Genomic DNA, 20,472 nt, shown 5'->3' on the forward strand with positions numbered 1-20,472 from the left:
TGAGAGCTTTGAGGATTTTGGAAGGGAATGTGTTTAAGACATGGGGAATTTGGAAGAGAGTGTTTGAGAACTTGGAGGATTTGGAGAAGAAAGTAGAGAGGTGTTTTGAGAGCTTTGTGGATTTTGGAAGAGAGTGTTTAGGAACTTTGAGAATTTGGAAGAGAGTGGTTGAGAACTTGGAGGATGTTTGTGAACTTGGAGAATTTGAGAACTTAGGGAAGGAAGAGAAATGTGTTTGTGAAGTGTTTGAGACATGGAGACTTTTGGAAGAGAAGGGAAGTAGAGAGATGTTTGAGAACTTTGAGGATTTTGGAAGAACATGTGTTTGAAAGCTTTAGAGAATTTGATGAAGGAAATGGGAGAAGTGTTTGGGAAGTGTTTGGAGAAGAGAGTATTTGAAGAATTTAGAAGAAGAGAAAGGAAAAGTGTTTGATATTTAGTACAAGGATCATATTACAACAATTGAGAACTACAAAGGGAAATTAAGAGAATTTGAGGGAGATAAGGGAAGGGAGCTCTAGAGAAGTGCTTGAGAGCTCCCCCCCTTGGGGTGTTATTACAAGCTTAGAGAACTTCCCTATTTATAGGCCTAGGGGAAGTGAAAATCAGAATTCAATAAGACTAATGCATACAACACTTGAATTATAAAATCTGAAATGGTTGATGCACTTGTATTAGAAAATCTGAAATGGGTGATGCACTTGTATTAGAAAATCTTGAATTGGTTGATGCACTTCACCACTAAATCCCACCAGCAGCCCTAGCTCATCTTCATGTCACCATGACCAAGCTTCCAACCAGAAATGATAGCTCATACCTAGCTCACCATGACCAAGCATCCAACCAGCACATGCTGAGGTCAGCATGACCAGCAACTTCAAGGGCTTACAACTTGGGCTTCTCTTAATCAAATTAGGACTTTAAGCACTCTAAATTGAAGTTCAGAATGTCTTCTTTCCAGCCATATGTTATTTGGGCCAATCCAAGGTCGGAGGAAGAAGTTAAGGCCGAAACAAATTGCTAACTCATTTTCCGCGCTGATAAGATCCATCCTGAGCATGGTTCTGTGTTTGCTAGGTAACGGACTCCAGATTTATCCAATGGGGCTGACTTTTGGATATGTTATAGTACACACCAATTGGAGCAACTTTCATGAAGAATGTGGCCTCATCCGAGCTATGTAGGTTGCTGAAACAAAGCTTGCAATATGACCTACGGAACTGGACTGGCAGGGGGCTGTAGCCATAATGAATTTGTCTTTAAGCTCTTCATCCATTCATCCAAATTAGGCCTTAACATGCTTGAATTGCATGAATTATGCTCTCTTGCTCTATTTGCCTACAAAACACACAAAGGGAGGCAAATAACTTAGAAATCTAAGAAACTAAGCAAAAGAAGTAAGTAAATAGGGCATGTATATGTATGAAATTATGAGCTTAACACACCCCCAAACTTAGATTTTGCTAGTCCTCGAGCAAAACAAAAGAAAATTAAAATTAAAAAAAAAACAAAAAACAAAAAACAAAAAACAAAACAAGAAGTTAACTAGACCACTTTCGTAGGTAACTCGATTGCATTGAGCGTATGCAACAAGCCTTTAAACCTCTAGGCATCCCTAGTAGGAGGAGTTGTGTCTCCTGAGGGTTTAACAGATACGATACCCACAAACGTTTTTCTAACTCTACAAAACAAAATGGTTAGAAAACTTAATAGATTTGTTAGTCCTTAAGCAAAACAAAACAAAACAAAATACAAAAACGTTAACCTTCCAACCAGACAGAAATTTTAACTTCGTAGACATGGCTCAATAAGGAACAAAACAAGCACTAAGGAAGTTCTAAACATTATTCAAGTGCTACCACAATCTCACAAAAAATCATGCTCAAGGTGTGTGTGTGAAATAGCCATGAAGATACAACTCATGCTTCTCAAACAACGATATGAATTCCTGCAAGAATGAACACAAGTTTGCCAAGCTAAACCAAAATCAATAGGACTTTACTCATGGATGTAATGTAATGGTTAGAAAAGGAATGGATATTGAAACACAAAGTCTAAGGAACAAAGTAGAGCATGTCATATAAACAAGATCATTGACATTTGAAATGTAAGGCACATAAATTGAATAGCTCACAACTCCAGATTTTGCAATTGAATCACTTCACAATTTGATTTTGACATTTACACACTTTGTATAATATTTGGCCCAATTTTGCGGCTCTTTACCCTAGATCACCTTGATTTCTCCTTATATCACCCTAGGGTCGTGACTACATTGGCCACACTTCTTTTCTCTTTTTCTTTTGATTTTTTTTTAATAGCTCATTTATTGCCTTGAATACAATCTGAAATACAATCATACTCTACATGTCCCCTAGATGGTAGGATATTTAATAGATGATAAGGTGATAGAAAGAAATGGCTAAGTGTTTGGGCACAAAAGGGTTTACAATGGAATATGTATTGTATGGGTTGATGGAGGAAAAAGAAAGAGGCTTAATAAAGATGGCCTAAATCATATCTTAGTTATAAACTTGACATTCCAGTGAATCACACAAGAAAAAATGCATACAATTGGGTAAGACATGCAAGAGTTGTATAATCATGGCTAAAGTGCATAGAAAGCTCAAGCATAATTATGTGAGACTTAGCTAGCAAAAGAATAAGATTCAGACCTAACACAATGCTTATCAAATTCCTAAGAGCCATATTAGAAGTTAGACTCAAGATTTATCATTGGTGTGGGAAGGAAAACTGAAAATGACTCAAAGAAAAGAAACATAAAAGAAAAACGTGAGGTTTCAAATTGCTGTTTTGTTCAATTTCAACATATAATCTGTTTTGACATGTAACTTTCAAACCACTTGGTCAAATTTAACGTTCTTTATGTCGTTGGATTCAGCATGAAAAAATGAAGAGCACAACGCGGACCAAACTTTCAAAACAGTAGCAGAAAAAAAATTGTAGCAATGAAGAAGCCTACGTTTTCAAACACAAACACAAAAACTAAAAAAAACTTTCCAGCACCCCCAAACTTAAATGAAGCATTGTCCTCAATGTTAAAGCAAAGTAAAGATGATTGAGAACATGTAAATGATAAGGGGAAAAGTTAAGAAGAAGGTTTAGAAAGAAAAAAAAAATGAATATATAAGCAACTCACGGATGACCAGTTAAGGGCCTCAGAAAACACAGCCAGGGGATCCGGGAAGGTTGGAGGGGTCACAATGGTCCCGCTTAAAACCCAAACTTCTTAGACACCGAAGGTGTCGCCTAAAGAACTCCTAGACACTGTATTGACAGAAGTGCTCACTGGAGTTACCATAAGTCAGCTCATATGAAAAATCTTTTTAAATTTTTTAAATTTTTTATTTTTTTAAATTTTTATAAAAAAAAGAAACAGAAATTTAAAATAATAACAAGTAAAGAGAAAGGATTGAAATGCTCCCCCTTGAAGCGATTAGGTCGAGCGTGATGCATTTGGAGGTCGCGACTTCTCCCACTACTCCACACTTCCTATCTTTGAAATTGTCATCTCTCTCCATTTTTATTGAGCTATTATAAATTGCTAAAACAAGCACAGAAAACTTGAAATGGAATTAAAAGGATTAGGAAATAAAAACTAAAATGAAAAGGAAAATCAACACACATCCAATTCCATGTTTCAAAGCAACAAGCACCAATGGGTTGTGTAAGCTGGGACTTAAACCCAGTTCTCTTGCTTGTTGGGCAATTGTCCTTTTCTGTTGGACTACAAACACAACTTGTCCATTAACGTCATTAACTTTAAAACTTGAAATTGTCTAGTTAAGAAAAAAAAAATAAAGTAGGAAAGCCAAATAGAATCAAACAATGTTACCGATCCCCGGCAACGGCGCCAAAAACTTGTTGTGTAGATACAACTGCACCAAAATGGATTCAGCTGCATCCTCAACTTGTGATACTCGCAAGTGCACGAGCCGTTCGGTAGTATAGCGTATGTAAGTGCGAGGTCGATCCCACGAGGATTGGTGATTGAATGATTCAATTCATTTTCCCTACACAAAACAGAAATGAAAAAGAAGGGAAATAAATAAAACAAGGAAGAAAGAAAATAACTAACTCAAGCAGATAAGTTCCCAAGTTCAATTAGATTAACGGATTGATTCTAGCTAATGTATGATTAAGCCATGGTGTGTGGTCATAACCTTGTGTTCCTAATTCCCTAATTTGATCATTTGTTGTCTAACCTAAAATTAAGCATTAGGAACCCATTAAGCATAGAAGAACAATTTAAACAACCAAGCATGTATCTAATCCCTGTTGTCGAATGTCCATACATACTCTTCCTATTCATAGTTCAATTCGAATTAAAGCATGGTGTATACTCTTAATTCAAACCAAGATAGCTAACATGCAAGCCTAAATGGTGATCAATCTTTCAAACTAGCATATTAACTTATAAGCATAATGAATAAGAACAAAAACCATAATTGAAACTTGGAAACTAATTCAACTTGAAAACTTAAGAAAAGAATTTACATAACAAAGAAAAATAAATTACAACTAAGAAAACATTAAGGAAACTAAGAGAACTTTGAGGAAGAAAGGAAGTGTTTGAGAACTTTGAGGAGGGAGAAGAAAGTGTTTGGGAACTTTAGAGAATTTTGGAAGAACATGTGTTTGAGAGCTTTGAGGATTTTGGAAGGGAATGTGTTTAAGACATGGGGAATTTGGAAGAGAGTGTTTGAGAACTTGGAGGATTTGGAGAAGAAAGTAGAGAGGTGTTTTGAGAGCTTTGTGGATTTTGGAAGAGAGTGTTTAGGAACTTTGAGAATTTGGAAGAGAGTGGTTGAGAACTTGGAGGATGTTTGTGAACTTGGAGAATTTGAGAACTTAGGGAAGGAAGAGAAATGTGTTTGTGAAGTGTTTGAGACATGGAGACTTTTGGAAGAGAAGGGAAGTAGAGAGATGTTTGAGAACTTTGAGGATTTTGGAAGAACATGTGTTTGAAAGCTTTAGAGAATTTGATGAAGGAAATGGGAGAAGTGTTTGGGAAGTGTTTGGAGAAGAGAGTATTTGAAGAATTTAGAAGAAGAGAAAGGAAAAGTGTTTGATATTTAGTACAAGGATCATATTACAACAATTGAGAACTACAAAGGGAAATTAAGAGAATTTGAGGGAGATAAGGGAAGGGAGCTCTAGAGAAGTGCTTGAGAGCTCCCCCCCTTGGGGTGTTATTACAAGCTTAGAGAACTTCCCTATTTATAGGCCTAGGGGAAGTGAAAATCAGAATTCAATAAGACTAATGCATACAACACTTGAATTATAAAATCTGAAATGGTTGATGCACTTGTATTAGAAAATCTGAAATGGGTGATGCACTTGTATTAGAAAATCTTGAATTGGTTGATGCACTTCACCACTAAATCCCACCAGCAGCCCTAGCTCATCTTCATGTCACCATGACCAAGCTTCCAACCAGAAATGATAGCTCATACCTAGCTCACCATGACCAAGCATCCAACCAGCACATGCTGAGGTCAGCATGACCAGCAACTTCAAGGGCTTACAACTTGGGCTTCTCTTAATCAAATTAGGACTTTAAGCACTCTAAATTGAAGTTCAGAATGTCTTCTTTCCAGCCATATGTTATTTGGGCCAATCCAAGGTCGGAGGAAGAAGTTAAGGCCGAAACAAATTGCTAACTCATTTTCCGCGCTGATAAGATCCATCCTGAGCATGGTTCTGTGTTTGCTAGGTAACGGACTCCAGATTTATCCAATGGGGCTGACTTTTGGATATGTTATAGTACACACCAATTGGAGCAACTTTCATGAAGAATGTGGCCTCATCCGAGCTATGTAGGTTGCTGAAACAAAGCTTGCAATATGACCTACGGAACTGGACTGGCAGGGGGCTGTAGCCATAATGAATTTGTCTTTAAGCTCTTCATCCATTCATCCAAATTAGGCCTTAACATGCTTGAATTGCATGAATTATGCTCTCTTGCTCTATTTGCCTACAAAACACACAAAGGGAGGCAAATAACTTAGAAATCTAAGAAACTAAGCAAAAGAAGTAAGTAAATAGGGCATGTATATGTATGAAATTATGAGCTTAACAATTAACGTCCATACAGCAAGCAATTTACTTTATGAATTTACTTTATCGCACATTTACTTTCATTTAAAGTATGGTGCGGGTTTATCGTCTATATCAGTAAATTTATAGCACTTTATTTTTATAATCAATTAATATACATGAATAATGAGGGCCTGGAGTTCATCAAACAATTACAGGGCCTGAAGTTCCTATTAATAAATGGCTTAATGTCTCAGATCCCGAGCCTGAAATTTTGGGTAAAATATGCATGATATCTTTTGCTTGAAGTTCAAAAATATATTAAGCCTGAAGATTATTGCAAAATATTATTGCAAATTCTGATGCATCTCATTTTTTTTTTTAAGATGGCAAAAATTTGGCAAAATTGGAATTCGCTGCCTTAAACATTTCTGGGGACAACTACCTATCATGGGTCCTGGATGCCAAGATCTATCTGCGTGCTAATGGCTTTGGAAAAACAATTGAAGATGGAAGTGATGCATCACCTGAGGAAAATGCGAAGACCATGATTTTCCTTCGTCGCCACATTCATGAAGAGCTGAAAAGCGAATATGTGGTGGTTGATGAACCGTTGGTTCTGTGGAAAGCTTTATGTGAGAGATACAATCATTAGAAGACGGTGACTCTCCCAAGAGCCAGATATGAATGGACACACTTGAGATGTCAAGATTTCAAGACAGTATCTGAATACAACTCAGATATGCACAAGATCACCTCCCTTATGAAATTATGTGTTGAGAATATCTCTGAGGAAGATATGCTCGAAAAAACTGAGTACATTTCATGCCTCAAATGTGCTTCTGCAGCAGCAATATAGGCATAGTGGTTTCACGAAGTACTCAAAACTTGTATCTTGCCTCTTGTTAGCTGAGCAGAATAACGAGCTTTTATTGAAGAATCACCAATCTCACCCAACGGGCTTAGCACCACTTCCTGAAACAAATGCTGCATCTCGGGAAGTGAATGCCGCCTCATCTCGTAGCGGTATCCATAAACGTGGGCGATGAGGCAAGCGTGGCCGATGGCAAGGGAGTAGAAAAGATCGTGGTGCTCATTCATATGGCTTGGGGCCAAAGAACAATCCATCTACAAATGGCAAAAATGCATCCAGAAATAAGGGGAAAGCACAGACAAGCCATGTGCCTAGAAATGTTGAAAGCACTTGTCACATATGTGGTGCAAAGGGACATTTGGCGGATCTTTATCAAGCTTCACTTAAAACAGGAAAGTGGAGACAAATTATGTTGTACCAAATCCGCCAGCCATAGACGGCCCATCGAAAATATCGCATTAGTTAGACAAGACGCATCTAGATGTTTCCGATTTTGTTACCGAAAGGGGGAATGAAGTTTATGGGTCCGAATTGGATTAGATTCCTTTATGTACCATTTATATTATCTGAAGCACTGTTTTTTAATCTTCATTTCAATCCAATAAAAGTGGCAATGTTTTGAATAATTGTTTATTGATTGAACTTATTTTATTTATTTGAAGGTATGGATATAAATTTGTTTGTGCCTAATAAACCACTGCCAAGAACTGATCGAAGGAGCCCCTTTTCTCGGCCATAACACTCGCTCGTGAGGCTAAAACGCGGCGTTTTGCCAAGATGTCTAGCCTTCCTAAAAAGCAAAGGAAAAGTTGTGAAGGCATGATCATCTCGGCCTTGACTATAGGCCGAGGCCGAGGCCGAACAAAATCACGGCCAAAAGTACTAAGGTCAGATCATCAAGTGGCAGCAGGGTCCCACGCTTCATTTAATGAAACAATGCCTCTGTTTATGGTAGCAAACCCACTGACCACGAATAAGCATTTAATGCACAAGGGAAGGTGGGAAGTGATTGAAGTCAGGATTTGGTGATAGGAATCAGAGTGATTAGACGCAGACATTCTCACAAGAATTCTTGCAGTTTGAGAGATTGGGTCACCAACTATCAGAAACAATAAATGCGTCTCCACGGCTAGAGGCGCAGAACCCACGATCAGGGCGGTGGCCGAGATTCACCGGGATTTATGGGGTCACACCACCATGCTTCACGATCCCAAATGTCGATTGGACTACCCACTTGCTCTAATCAGGCTCCACCATGCAGATTTTTAGCCTCGATTACTCCTCCAAGAACTCTTCCTATAAATACAAGGCTCAAGCTACATTCACAGGGTTCAAACACCAACCAAAAGCCTCTCACGGAGCAAATTATATTTTCCTGTAATGCACTTTCAATATCTTTACTTGTTTTCCTAGGAGTAGTGTTAGTTTGTAAGGAAAATCCATTTATCAATATATCATACGACCCTTGATTTTCAAGGCGCCAGAGCACCATCTCTATTACTCATTCATTCACCCCATATATCATACGACCGCCGCTCACTGAGCAGCGCGCCGGAGCACCGCCCAAAACCCACCATTAGCACCACCCCTAAACGGCCTTGTAGCTCAGGCCGTGAACCTTACAGCCGAGATCAGTTCCTCTCTTGACTACAATCGTTTGATTAGAAGACGAGTTCAAACAGGCGCACCACTTGACCATTCTATCCACATCAACATCTCGACGCACGGTATACCGTGCTGGCACGCCCGCGCACAACCGCATCGCATCCAAAAGCAGGAAGCCACGTGCTAACGCACATCCCCTCGGCCCGGAACCCCAGGCCGTGAGATTTGCGCAGCCGACAAAATTCTAGATGCTCCCAAAATAAGTGCTCTAGCAAATATATTTGTCTCGCAGATAGTGTGACTACTCATACGATCCTTCGAGATCGAAAGTATTTCTCAAACTTGATGCTTACAAAAGCAAAGGTAACAACCATATCAAGTCCTGCAGATCTGATTGAAGGCTCAGGAATAACCCAAGTTATGTTACCAAATAGAACAATACTGTCCATTCAAGATGCCTTGTATTCATCTAACTCCAGAAGGAATCTGTTGAGTTTCAAAGATATACGTTTGAATGGCTACCATGTTAAAACAAAGAATGAGGAAAACATGGAATATCTTTGCATTACCTCGAGTGATACCCAGAAGCGTATACTGGAGAAGCTTTGTGCACTCTCATCAGGGTTGTACTATACAACCATACGAATAATTGAGGCACATAGTGTCATGGACCAGAAGTCCATTTTCTCAAATACTTTTAAGCTTTGGCATGACCAGTTGGGTCATCCTGGATCCACCATGATGCGTAGGATCATCACCAACTCTAAATGACATCCCTTTTGCCAAGCTTCTTCACAAGGGAAGTTGGTGATCAGACCATCACAACCAAAGGTTGATGTTGAGTCCCCATCATTTTTACAGAGAATCCAAGGGGACATTTGTGGGCCTATTCATCCTCCCTTTAGACCATTTCGGTATTTTATGGTCTTGATTGATGCATTTACCCGATGGTCACATGTTTGCCCTTTATCTACTCGGAATATGGCATTTGCTAAGCTCTTGGCTCAGATAATTAAATTACGAGCCCAATTCCCAGATTATCCCATTAAGTCAATCAGACTCGATAATGCTGGTGAATTTACATCTCAGATTTTTGATGATTACTGCATGTCGCTAGGCATTGACATTGAACATCCTGCTCCCCATGTTCATACTCAAAATGGCTTGGCAAAAGCTTTAATTAAGCGTCTTCAATTAATAGCACGCACATTGCTAATGAAAACAAAGTTGCCAGTTTCTGGTTGGGGATATGCCATTTTACATGCAGCATCACTAGTAAGGTTGAGGCCCGTTGCCAACAATCAATATTCTCCAATACAACTTGTGTTGGATAATCAACAAAACATTTCACATTTAAGAGTTTTTGGTTGTGCGGTATATGTGCCTATTGCACCACCGCAACATACTAAGATGGGCTCTCAATGCAGATTCGGAATTTATTTTGGTTTTGATTCACCATCTATCATCAGATATCTGGAGCCCCTGATGGGTGATATATTTAGGGCACGGTTTGCGGATTGTCATTTTGGTGAGACAATTTTAAGGGGAGAAAAATCTGTTCCTAAAGAACAACAAGGCAAACTCGTTCCTGAAGAACGACGTGAATTATCATGGGATGTACCCACCTTGTTGTTGCATTCCTAAAAGGACACAAATTAATGTGCAAACAACCAATTAAAAATACCCGCAAGTGCACGAATCTATTGAGGTATAGATTATGTAAGAACGGGGTCGATCCCACGAAGAACTTGTCGGCTTCCTATAAGTTCTAATTTGAGTACGTAAAGAACACTAATTTAACACACCACAAATGCACAAATGCAAAATGGAAACTAAAAATGAGTAAAGAAGTGTAAAGGAAATGAAACAACACAAGAAAACTAAAGAAAAACACAAACAGCATTTTCTATCACCATTTTATCACCACTGTATCACCTGTGAACAGTGCGTGAATAGTGCGTGAACAGTGTCTGGTGACCGGTCGTTTTAGCACAGAGTCGAAACTTAATTTTTGCGTGATGAGCGACCGGTCGTGAGGTAAAAGCGACCGGTCATTTTTGCACAGAGTCGTTTTCTCTGTTTTTCAGTTTCGACCTCTGTCCAGTTTTTGACCTATAACTATAGTTACGCAAATAAACAGAATTCAGTAAACAAGACACACAACGTATCAAACACACAACTCACACACACATTGGGGGGGGGGGTGTTTGGTTTGGTTCAAGTGACCTATTTCTATTGCATGAAAGTAAATGGACTTTGAATTTAAATGAGAATGGCAGAGATGAATTATCAAATTGTGAAATTAAAATGTAACAAACACTAGGGTTTCGGAATCCACCCTAAACAATTCTACCTATGTTCATGAATACTCAAGTGATGAACTCTAAACATGTTGATGAAGATGTTCGCAATCAAGACCATGGGTCGTGGCTCAAGACGCATTGATTCTCTCTAATATATGTAAAGTGCATGGTTCGTGCTACAATACTTGTGCCCTCCCAATAACCGAACCTAGGTATGGTTCGTACTTCGATTCAATTACAAGGAAAACCCATTAAGTTCAAAGAGAATATGAACATCACAAGAATCCTAATAGCATGGTGTTTACATTAGGTATTCAAGAAACCAATTCACATGGATGATTCTTACTTCATCCATTTATTGCTTAGGATAACATGAAGATACACATAACCCCAACAATCTCAAGAAGCATGCTTTCAAAGATGATCAATCAAAGAAGAACACACATCAAGGATAGATTAATTTGGTGAATTGGAATTCATCAACAATATCCAGAAATTCATACACTCAAGTATCAAAACAATAAGGTAATCATGTTTAGGGCTTCAACCTAAGCCCTAGCTATGGAGTTTAGTTGCTCATACTTATTCCAAATACAAACTCAAAATAAAATTAGAAAGAGTTTATAGATTTTGAGAAAATGGTGAAAGCTTCAAGGTCTTCAATGGTGGAAGCTTTCTTCTCCACTTTCTCCTAGCTCCAAGCTCTCCAAAATCTGCTCCCCTTGTGTAGAATAATAGTCTGGTCCAATTTACCCACGTTCAAAAGCCTCTCATACTTCAGATTGCAATTAACTTTCCATTGCCCATCAATTTCCAGCTCACACTTTGAATATAAAAGTCATTCTTTCCTCCAAAGCCTTCACCCATTGTCCCCTTGCCATGATGAAGCTTTGTCCTTGAAAATATGCTCTTTGCCTCAGAAAATATCTCTTTTACTAAGGTAAATTCTTGTTACCAAGTGTTATGGTAACAAGAAGAATCAAGTGACACATTGGAGGTAAAAGCTGGACTACTTCGGATTTCCAGAGCTGTGGTAACATGCTGGATTGGTTGGATAGGCAATACTTGTCCAATGGAGCTCAAATTTGGATATGTTGTAGTTAACATCCATTGGAACAAGTTTCATGAAGATCTTCACCTCATCCGAGCACCAGAGCATGTTGATCCCAGGCCAAGAAGTTGACCTACGAAAATGAACAAAAACAGAAATTAAAACCAATAATGCCCTTTTAGCTCATTTTCATTCTAACCAAGGTAAAATCTAAGAAAACACAAAAAGGAAGTAAAAAGCTATAAAATTTCAAGAACTAACTCAAAATAATAGGTGAATAACATGAAAAATCATGTGTAAAAATGAACCGAACAAACTTCCCAAACTTATCTTTTGCTAGTCCTCGAGCAAAACAGAAACTAAAACAAGACTCGAAACAAACTTTCCGAACACTTTCCAAAGAGAGAGCGACTCATACAAACGACTCAAAAATTTTCACAAGAAAAACTCAGTTTAGACATTAGTCACAAGGCGGCAAAGTTCAGAACACAACATGCTCAAGTGTAGTAGTGTGATGGCCAAATGGGACTCATTCTCCAATTTCAGTTTTCACACAACTTCAAAAATTATACCAAGCACAAATGTAACTTCAAATCTCACCAAAGTTGTCCTCTCACAAATGAATCACTCGGAAGAGGGTTACAATGCAACACTCAATAGTAAATATGAGAATAGAGTTAAACCATAAGGGACTTAACTCAAAATTAGCAAGATGAAAAACATGCATGAATATGATCTCAAGAAGGATGCCAAACACTTAAAAGCTGAAAAAATGTGTGCAAATTCAACCACAGGACATTTAGGATCAATTTAGGTCTTTATTATAGGTTGTAATGGGGCTAAGGGTGTAAGGTGAGTAAGAAATGAAGGATATGGATACAACAAAGTCCAAGGAACTCACAATGTAAGAGCATAACAGTTGACTAAAAGACTTTGAAACATCACGCTTGAGATTTTCATTCATTTTTTTTTTTTTTATATGTGGTCAAATAGACCACAAAGCCTTATACCTCCACTAATTATGATTCACACTCCTTTCTTCCTTTCGAACAACCAAGAAACATGGAATTGAATTTGAAACCATTGCCACTTAACCACAACTTTTCTCTTTTCTTTCACCCTTTGAGTGAAGTACTCCTTTTTTTTTTTTTTTTTTTTTTTTTTTTCCGAAATGTAATAACCCTTCCCAAACTTAGCATGAAAAACACATCTAAATTAAAGCTCATGAGTTCCTTAGAAAGGTAAATTCTTGTTTTTCAGGCTAAGGCTAGAAGTAATAATTGGTTACTTGAAAGAGAAGGCTTACATATAAGCTCAAGGTGGTTAACAATGGAAAATCATGCTTAAGCATGCATAGGGTTAGCTTGAAAGGCACAAACGGTCCAAAGAGGGCCTTAATATCATTTCTCAAATGTCATGTAATCAAATTGCACAAGAATGAATGTCTTTTAAGTGCTCAACCAAGTCAATGAATAATGAGATCAAACAACAACTCGGATGACAAGAAAATAAGAATATGTGTATAACACTCATGAATTGAAGCACAAGGCTCAAAGCTCACATTATATGGTTATACAAGTCTAATTCATGCTTGATACAATTCTTTGGATCATGCAAGTCCCTCAATTGGAGAATTATGAAACAAATGGCAAGTGCATAGAGGGTTTCAAACATATCATGCTAGAACGATGCCATTTAGTGAATAAAAAAAAAAAATATATAAACATTTTCAATCAAGTCATGTAAACATTCATCACAAACTCATCATATATGTCCGGAAAGTGACTTGAAAACAAAAGACTCAAAACAGAAAAAAAAACAAAATAAAAGAAAGCAAGAATTTAAGTTAAACGAAAAAGACTTGCTATCCCTTCCCAAACTTAGAAATAAACATTGTCCTCAATGTTAAAGAATTCAGGCATCAACAACGTTATAACAAGAAATAAAAGGAATAAAGCAAGTAAATACAAGAACAAACAAGAAAAACAACTACAACACGGTTGCAAAACAAAACAAAACCAAACAAAACCAAACAGTAAGCCCTAACAATAGTCCTACGCACGCAGAAATCCAACCCAAAGAAACGCACAAACCAAAATGAAAGCCCAACCCAAATGAAAGCCCAAAAGCGAAGAAAGTAAATAAAACAAAGAAACCAAGTCAGAAGCACAAAGAGCGAGAACTCAGAAAAATAGAAAAAGTGGGCCCTGATGTCTCGGCACCTGTGAGTCACGGGCAACCAAGTGAGGGACGTGTCGACAAGCAGAGGTCCCTCTCACATTCCCAAGCCAGAATTATTGGCTTCATAGGAAGGTGTGACGACTTTTGTTTCTCGAAAGCGCTGAAAGGCAGAGATGCAATTAAAGGGGTTGGGGAATAGGTGAGTGACATAGGAGGATAGGCCGTAAGGGCCGCGCGAGATGCAGAAGCGCAGTAGCTAGGGTTATGTAGAAACTAACTCTATAAAAGAAGAAGAGAAAGAGTTGGGGAAAAACACACAAACTCAGAAACACACAACAGAGAAAAGAAAGAACAAAAGACAAGAAAGTTCAAATGGCCTCTTCATATCCATTCTCGTTGGATCTCAACCTAGCTCCACCGACTCAGACTCGGGGCCAAGCAGTGGCACCAGTGTGGATGCCCTACTTTGCCTCCGCACGGGGCCCCGTGACAGTGAATGACTCGATACTGCTAGACAACGATGTTGCCCTTGGAGTTGCTAGAAATCTAGTGACTCCCAAGGATATACGGGTGCTGGGAGCAAGGGATGACAACCGGGTCGTGAGCGATGCTCTGGCACTAAGCGTGCAAAGCACGGCAACAGTCGCAAGTGTGGGTCATCGCCTAATTGCGAAGTCCCATGAGGTGGAGGTGCTAAGAGGTCAGTTGGCGGCAAAGCGAAGTATGGTTGAAGAGTGCCAGAGTATTATTAAAAGTTTAAAAAGGGAAAAGGCAAGGATAGTGGAGGTGAATCGACACCAGCTGGAGGCGTTGCGGGAAGAGAACAAAAATCTCTCAAAAATGGTAAGTGTTTACGCCCAGGACATGAGAAAGCAGCTGGAGGACCTAGACCGACCGGGTAAACGCAAGAAAACAGATCGCGAGAGTGGTTACGCTCAAGCTAAGAGTGCGATCTTTGGGAGCTCGAGTGATGAGCCCCAAGAGCTTGCACCTGAAGCCCCGGAAGAGGATAGCCATAGGGCTAAACTCAAAGGTCCTATGGTCGAGACACCGAGCACTGTGAAAAAATGATTTCTAATGTATTATTGGTGTGCCTGTTTGTCTTTGCCCTTCCCGTGTATTTTTTTTTATTTTTAAATTTCTCGTTTTCGGAAATAAAAGAAAAGAAAGTTGCAAAAGACAAAGAAGAAAAACAAAACGCACTTCCCAAACTGGAATAAAGGGAATGCGACAAACGAAAAAGAAACAAATCACACTTCCCCAACTGAAATAAAACAGAGACGACAAACTAAAAAGAAATCAAAACACAATGCACCAGAAAACAGGGAGGAAAAGAAAGTAAAGTGAAAGTAGAAATGCTTCCCTTTTAACTGGACGCAACCGCAAATTGCTCAGGAAATGCAAAGTGATGTCGGCTTCCTTATGGGCATATGTCTATTTAAACCACTTCTCGATTGAAAGGAGGAGTGCCCTGCATTTCATCCTGCAAACTCAAGAAAAACCATCAAATAGTCCAGACATAAAAATCAATGGCATCTTCAGCTATGCTCATTGATGACCTTAACCTTGAGTTGTCACTTGCACCACCAAATGCAGAGAGAAGGGCTCCTCAAAACCCTATCTTCCCAAACTCCTCATACCATCATGGCTCGGCCTCAAACTTCTCTGAGGTGGTGCCGTGGAGGGCAGTATTGCCGGAAGGCATGACTGTCAGCAGACTTACAGTTGCAGATCATCTGCATGTGGCGCAGAGGTCTGACAAGATGGCAGTGGACGAGTCCCACAATTTAACCGTGCTCAACGCGGTCTCGGCCACAAATTTGGGCATGCGCCTACTGGCGAGAACGCGGGAGTGCGGAGCACTGAGTGAGGAGGTGGCTGCTCTGAAGGCTCAAGTGGCAGACTTGCAGAAACGGCTCTACTGTGCCAACCAGCAGGTAGAAATGCTGCAAAAGAGAAATGAAGACCATGTAGAGTTGCTGCAGATTCTACAAGTGCGAGCAAATAGAGGCAATTAGCAGAAGCCTCAGGTGGCTCAGAATGCAAAAAAAAACATGTGATTCAGAAATTCATGTATGCATTTTCAAGTTCAAATTTGTAATCACATATTAAGAAATGAAATAAGCATTCGAGTCCCGTTTCTGATTGTGCAATTATGAATCAAAATCACTTCCCAAACTTGCATGAAACACTGTTTATACTGATGGAGATTTAAGATTAAACAATGCCATATAGAAAAATTGGGATGAACAAAAAGAAAATAAACAACCACAAACTACAATAAAGAAGAAAAACAAGTTAGAAACAAGAATAAACAATAAGAATAGCAATTAGAGTAACAAAATCAAAGGGAAACTCAAAGAAAAATTCGAAATTTACCTTGGGTGAACAGTAACCCTAACTGAAAATCCTCCAAAATTGATGAAAACACTTGAAATTTCAAGGAATAGATGCCAAAAACGGATTCTACTCGAAAAAACAAGTGAGAAAAGTGTGATTTGAGTTAAGATTAGGGTGGGTTTTGAGTGATTTAGAGGGAGGGAGAAGAGAGGAGTCGAAGGGGAAGAAGAGAGTGTTCTGTCGCTGGGAGGAAGGAGAAGTGAGGAGAGAGAAGAGGAAAAAGAAAGAAAAAGACACGGTGTTTTTTAAAAAAAATATCGCGACGAGCGACCGGTCGCAAGTGATAATCGACCGGTCGTTTTGAAACAGATTCAAAATAAAAGAAATTTGCGAAGAGAGACCGGTCGCAAGCGAAAAGCGACCGGTCGTTTTTTCACAGATTCATTTTTTTCGAAATACCAAAAGAGCGACCGGTCGCAAGGCAAAAGCGATCGGTCGTTTTTAGGCAGAGTCTAAAATTTTTATTTGCGCGACTCGCGACCGGTTGCAATACATGTACGACCGGTCGTTCTCTATCCCTTTTTTTTTTTTTTTTTTTTTTTTTTTTTCAGAATAATATCTTTATTAAGGACTTACCTTCCCAACTCAGTTTTGCATCCCAGCAGGTACATCAATGAAGTGGAGCACTTCATCTTCGGTATTGGAGTTAGTGATCAATCGGCTAAGGTGGTCAGCTACCACATTCTCCGATCCCTTCTTATCTCTGATTTCTATATCAAACTCTTGGAGCAACAAAACCTATCGTATCAATCTTGGTTTTGCTTCCTTCTTTGCCAAGAGATATTTCAAAGCTGCATGATCAGTAAAAACAATTACTTTAGAGCCTATCAAATACGAACGAAATTTCTCTAAAGCAAAAATTACAGCTAAAAGCTCTTTCTCAGTAGTTGAATAGTTCAATTGAGCATCATTAAGGGTACGGCTTACATAATATATGGCATGCAATCTCTTCTCAACTCTTTGTCCCAATACAGCTCCAACTGCAAAATCAGATGCATCACACATTAATTCGAAAGGTAAATTCCAATTTGGAGGCATAATGATAGGTGCAGTTGTGAGAAGAGTTTTGAGCCTTTGAAAAGCTGCCAAACATTCATCATTAAAATCAAAATTTGCATCTTTGGCAAGCAAGCTACACAATGGTCGAGAGATCTTAGAAAAATCTTTTATGAATCTTCTATAGAACCCGGCATGTCCTAAGAAGGATCGGATCTCTTTTACTGATGTGGGAGGTGGCAAACCGCTTATCACGTCTACTTTGGCTTTGTCAACCTCAATGCCTTGACTGGAGATCACATGACCTAAAACAATTCCCTGTTGTACCATGAAATGACACTTTTCCCAATTGAGAATTAAGTTGCATTCCCGGCATCTTTGCAAAACTAAAGAAAAGTTGTTAAGGCATGAATCAAATGAATGACCAAACACACTAAAATCATCCATGAATACTTCAATAAATTTTTCTACCATATCGGAGAAAATACTCATCATGCATCGTTGGAAGGTGGCCGGGGCATTACACAATCCAAATGGCATACGCCGGTAGGCGAAGGTACCATAAGGACATGTGAATGTCGTCTTGTGTTGGTCTTCAGGAGCGATGGCAATTTGGTTGTATCCTGAATAGCCATCCAAGAAGCAGTAGTAACTGTGACCTGCAAGTCGTTCAAGCATTTGATCAATAAATGGTAATGGAAAATGATCTTTACGGGTGGCGGTATTTAATTTTCTATAATCAATGCAAACACGCCATCCCGTTTTGACACGAGAAGGAATAAGTTCATTTTCCTCATTTCTTACAACAGTTATTCCTGACTTTTTAGGAACCACTTGGACCGGGCTTACCCACTTGCTATAGGAAATAGGATAAATTATACCCACATCCAATAGCTTCAGAATTTCTTTTCGGACTACCTCTGTCATGATTGGATTTAACCTGCGTTGAGCATCTTTTGTGGGTTTGGAATCATTTTCCAATAAAATTCTGTGCATGCATCTTGTTGGGCTTATTCCCTTGATGTCCGCAATACTCCAACCAATTGCTCCCTTGTGTTCTCTTAACACTCGCATCAACTTATGTTCATTTTCCACATTGGATTGGATTAAAATTAGGCCCATGTTTGGTTCACCAACTTCTAGTTCTAAGCTGGGATTATTCATGCGGGGCCCACCAGAAGCACCTCCTTAGCAGGTGTTAGTGAATCCTGAGCGAAAGGCGGGGACTAAACAATCACGTGTGTTTTCAGACACAAAAAAAAATTTAAAATTTTTAAAAAAAATCTCATGCATTCTGTGCTCATCCTCCTGCTCCCATGTCCGTCAAATCAGCCGAGTTTTTGACAAATCAGCCGAGTTTTTGATCGACAGCGACTCCATCCCTGAACACAACGCCGTGTCATCAAGCTCGGACCCAATCGCCGAGCAAATCCCATGGATCTGAGTCAGTGCGAGGGCTCGTGCTAGTGCCTGCGACGCCTCGACGAATCTGAAATCGCCATGGAAATGGAAGAACCAAAATTGAGAGAGAGAGAGAGAGAGAGAGAGAGAGAGAGAGAGAGAGAGAAGAAGAAGAAGAAGAAGAAGGAGAGGAGAGGAGAGGAGAGGAGAGGATGGTGTTGGGGAACTCTCGCTTCCCTGCAGAGATCCAGTGGTTGTGTTGTTGATGGTTTTGGGCGATTGTGGCTTTGGGTTAAATAAAAAATTAATTTTTATTAGTTTTTAATTTTTTAATTAATTAAATAAGCATATTTTTATTCAAGTCTCAGTCCCAGTCCAGCATTATACCAAACGCATGACAAGTCTTATTGAGCTTAGTCCAAGCCAAGTCAATCCAGGACAGTACTTAAGTATAGTACATGTCAAGACAATCATGTATAACAAACGAGCCCTAAAAGGTCTTTCTCACATACAAAGATGCCCTATCCTTTGGAATGAGGGAAGGAAGCCCAACATTTCTTGCTGGATTTCATTCTTTTTGTTTAGTTTGGAAGACCTTTTGTTCTCTTTTTATAAATTAGAACCCAAGAATTCTACATCGTAAGCGAAGAATGCAACCACATGGCTGCTGTACACATGGATTTGAAAATGGATAAAAACTCATCATTCCAAAATTGTAATATGACAAACCAACAAACGAGAGGTTCTTGGTTAAACTAGAAACCAATTTCAACTCTAATATTACTTGGGGTGTCATGATCTCATCTCATCTTATTAGGAACAATATGATCATGCATATTTTGCCTGTATAATTTTATATATATATCTGAGTTTCAAACATAATTTAGGCTAAAATGTATAAAAACACATTCCAAAACTGTAATATCACAAAGCAACAAACGACATATGTAAAAAATTTATACCTCTTTTTACCGATTCCCTCCCATTCCAACTTTCTGCTAACCCACGATACCATGCCTCTTCTTTTTCTTTTTCTTTTTCATGGCCTTCATCTGCAAAATACAACATCAATATTCCTTTTAGTAAGCAAGAAATGTCAAAAATGAAAGAAAAAGAATTCATGTATTGAAATGTATAAATTATGTACCTCAAGTTGATCGATAGGCATGATGGTTGAGAGTTTTGAGGTGCTGTGTGGAATTTGCAAAGGGATAAGGAGGAGGAGACTTGGTTTCAATTTTGTGCTTGCTGAAGAGAGGAAGAGAGAGAGAGAGAGAGAGAGAGAGAGAGAGAGAGTTTTGATCTGGAGGCAGTGGGGAAGTAGAGGGTGGGTGCGGGTTGCATATATAATTATTGAGGTGCCTTGCGTCTTGTTACTGTAGCATGATTGTGATTGGGTGTCACATGCGAATCATACACATCTCTCATATATTTCTTTCACTTTGGCATGTAGAAATCATAGAAATTAAAAACACCCCATGTGATGCCTACTTGCTTTTGATTTAGTCAAATGGCAGCCATCTTTATGTTGGATTTTTTAAGTGGTTAGCCAAAGAAAAAGATAAAGAAAGGTATTTATGCAATTATTTCTGTTTTCAACC

At 38.9% G+C, this 20,472-nt stretch overlaps 1 long non-coding RNA gene across 7 annotated transcripts; it reads right to left on the reverse strand.

Moving 5' to 3' along the window:
• Nucleotides 1–5,070: 5,070 nt before the first annotated feature.
• LOC148294600 (uncharacterized) lies at nt 5,071–20,199 on the reverse strand. 7 transcript variants are annotated; one of them, XR_015835692.1, is made up of 5 exons: nt 20,019–20,198; nt 19,834–19,923; nt 17,402–17,454; nt 17,051–17,265; nt 11,295–16,020 (listed from the first exon to the last, which is right to left on the reverse strand). It is a non-coding gene; the product is annotated as an uncharacterized LOC148294600 (long non-coding RNA). The 7 variants fall into 7 exon arrangements; XR_015835688.1 differs by having other exon boundaries at nt 11,295–16,062; XR_015835687.1 differs by lacking the exons at nt 17,051–17,265; nt 17,402–17,454 and adding an exon at nt 5,071–5,998 and having other exon boundaries at nt 6,588–16,062; nt 20,019–20,199.
• Nucleotides 20,200–20,472: the final 273 nt, after the last annotated feature.

The sequence above is a fragment of the Prunus avium genome, chromosome 5, assembly GCF_965620075.1.
Source record: "Prunus avium chromosome 5, drPruAviu1.hap1.1, whole genome shotgun sequence".
NCBI classification, from domain to species: Eukaryota; Viridiplantae; Streptophyta; class Magnoliopsida; order Rosales; family Rosaceae; genus Prunus; species Prunus avium.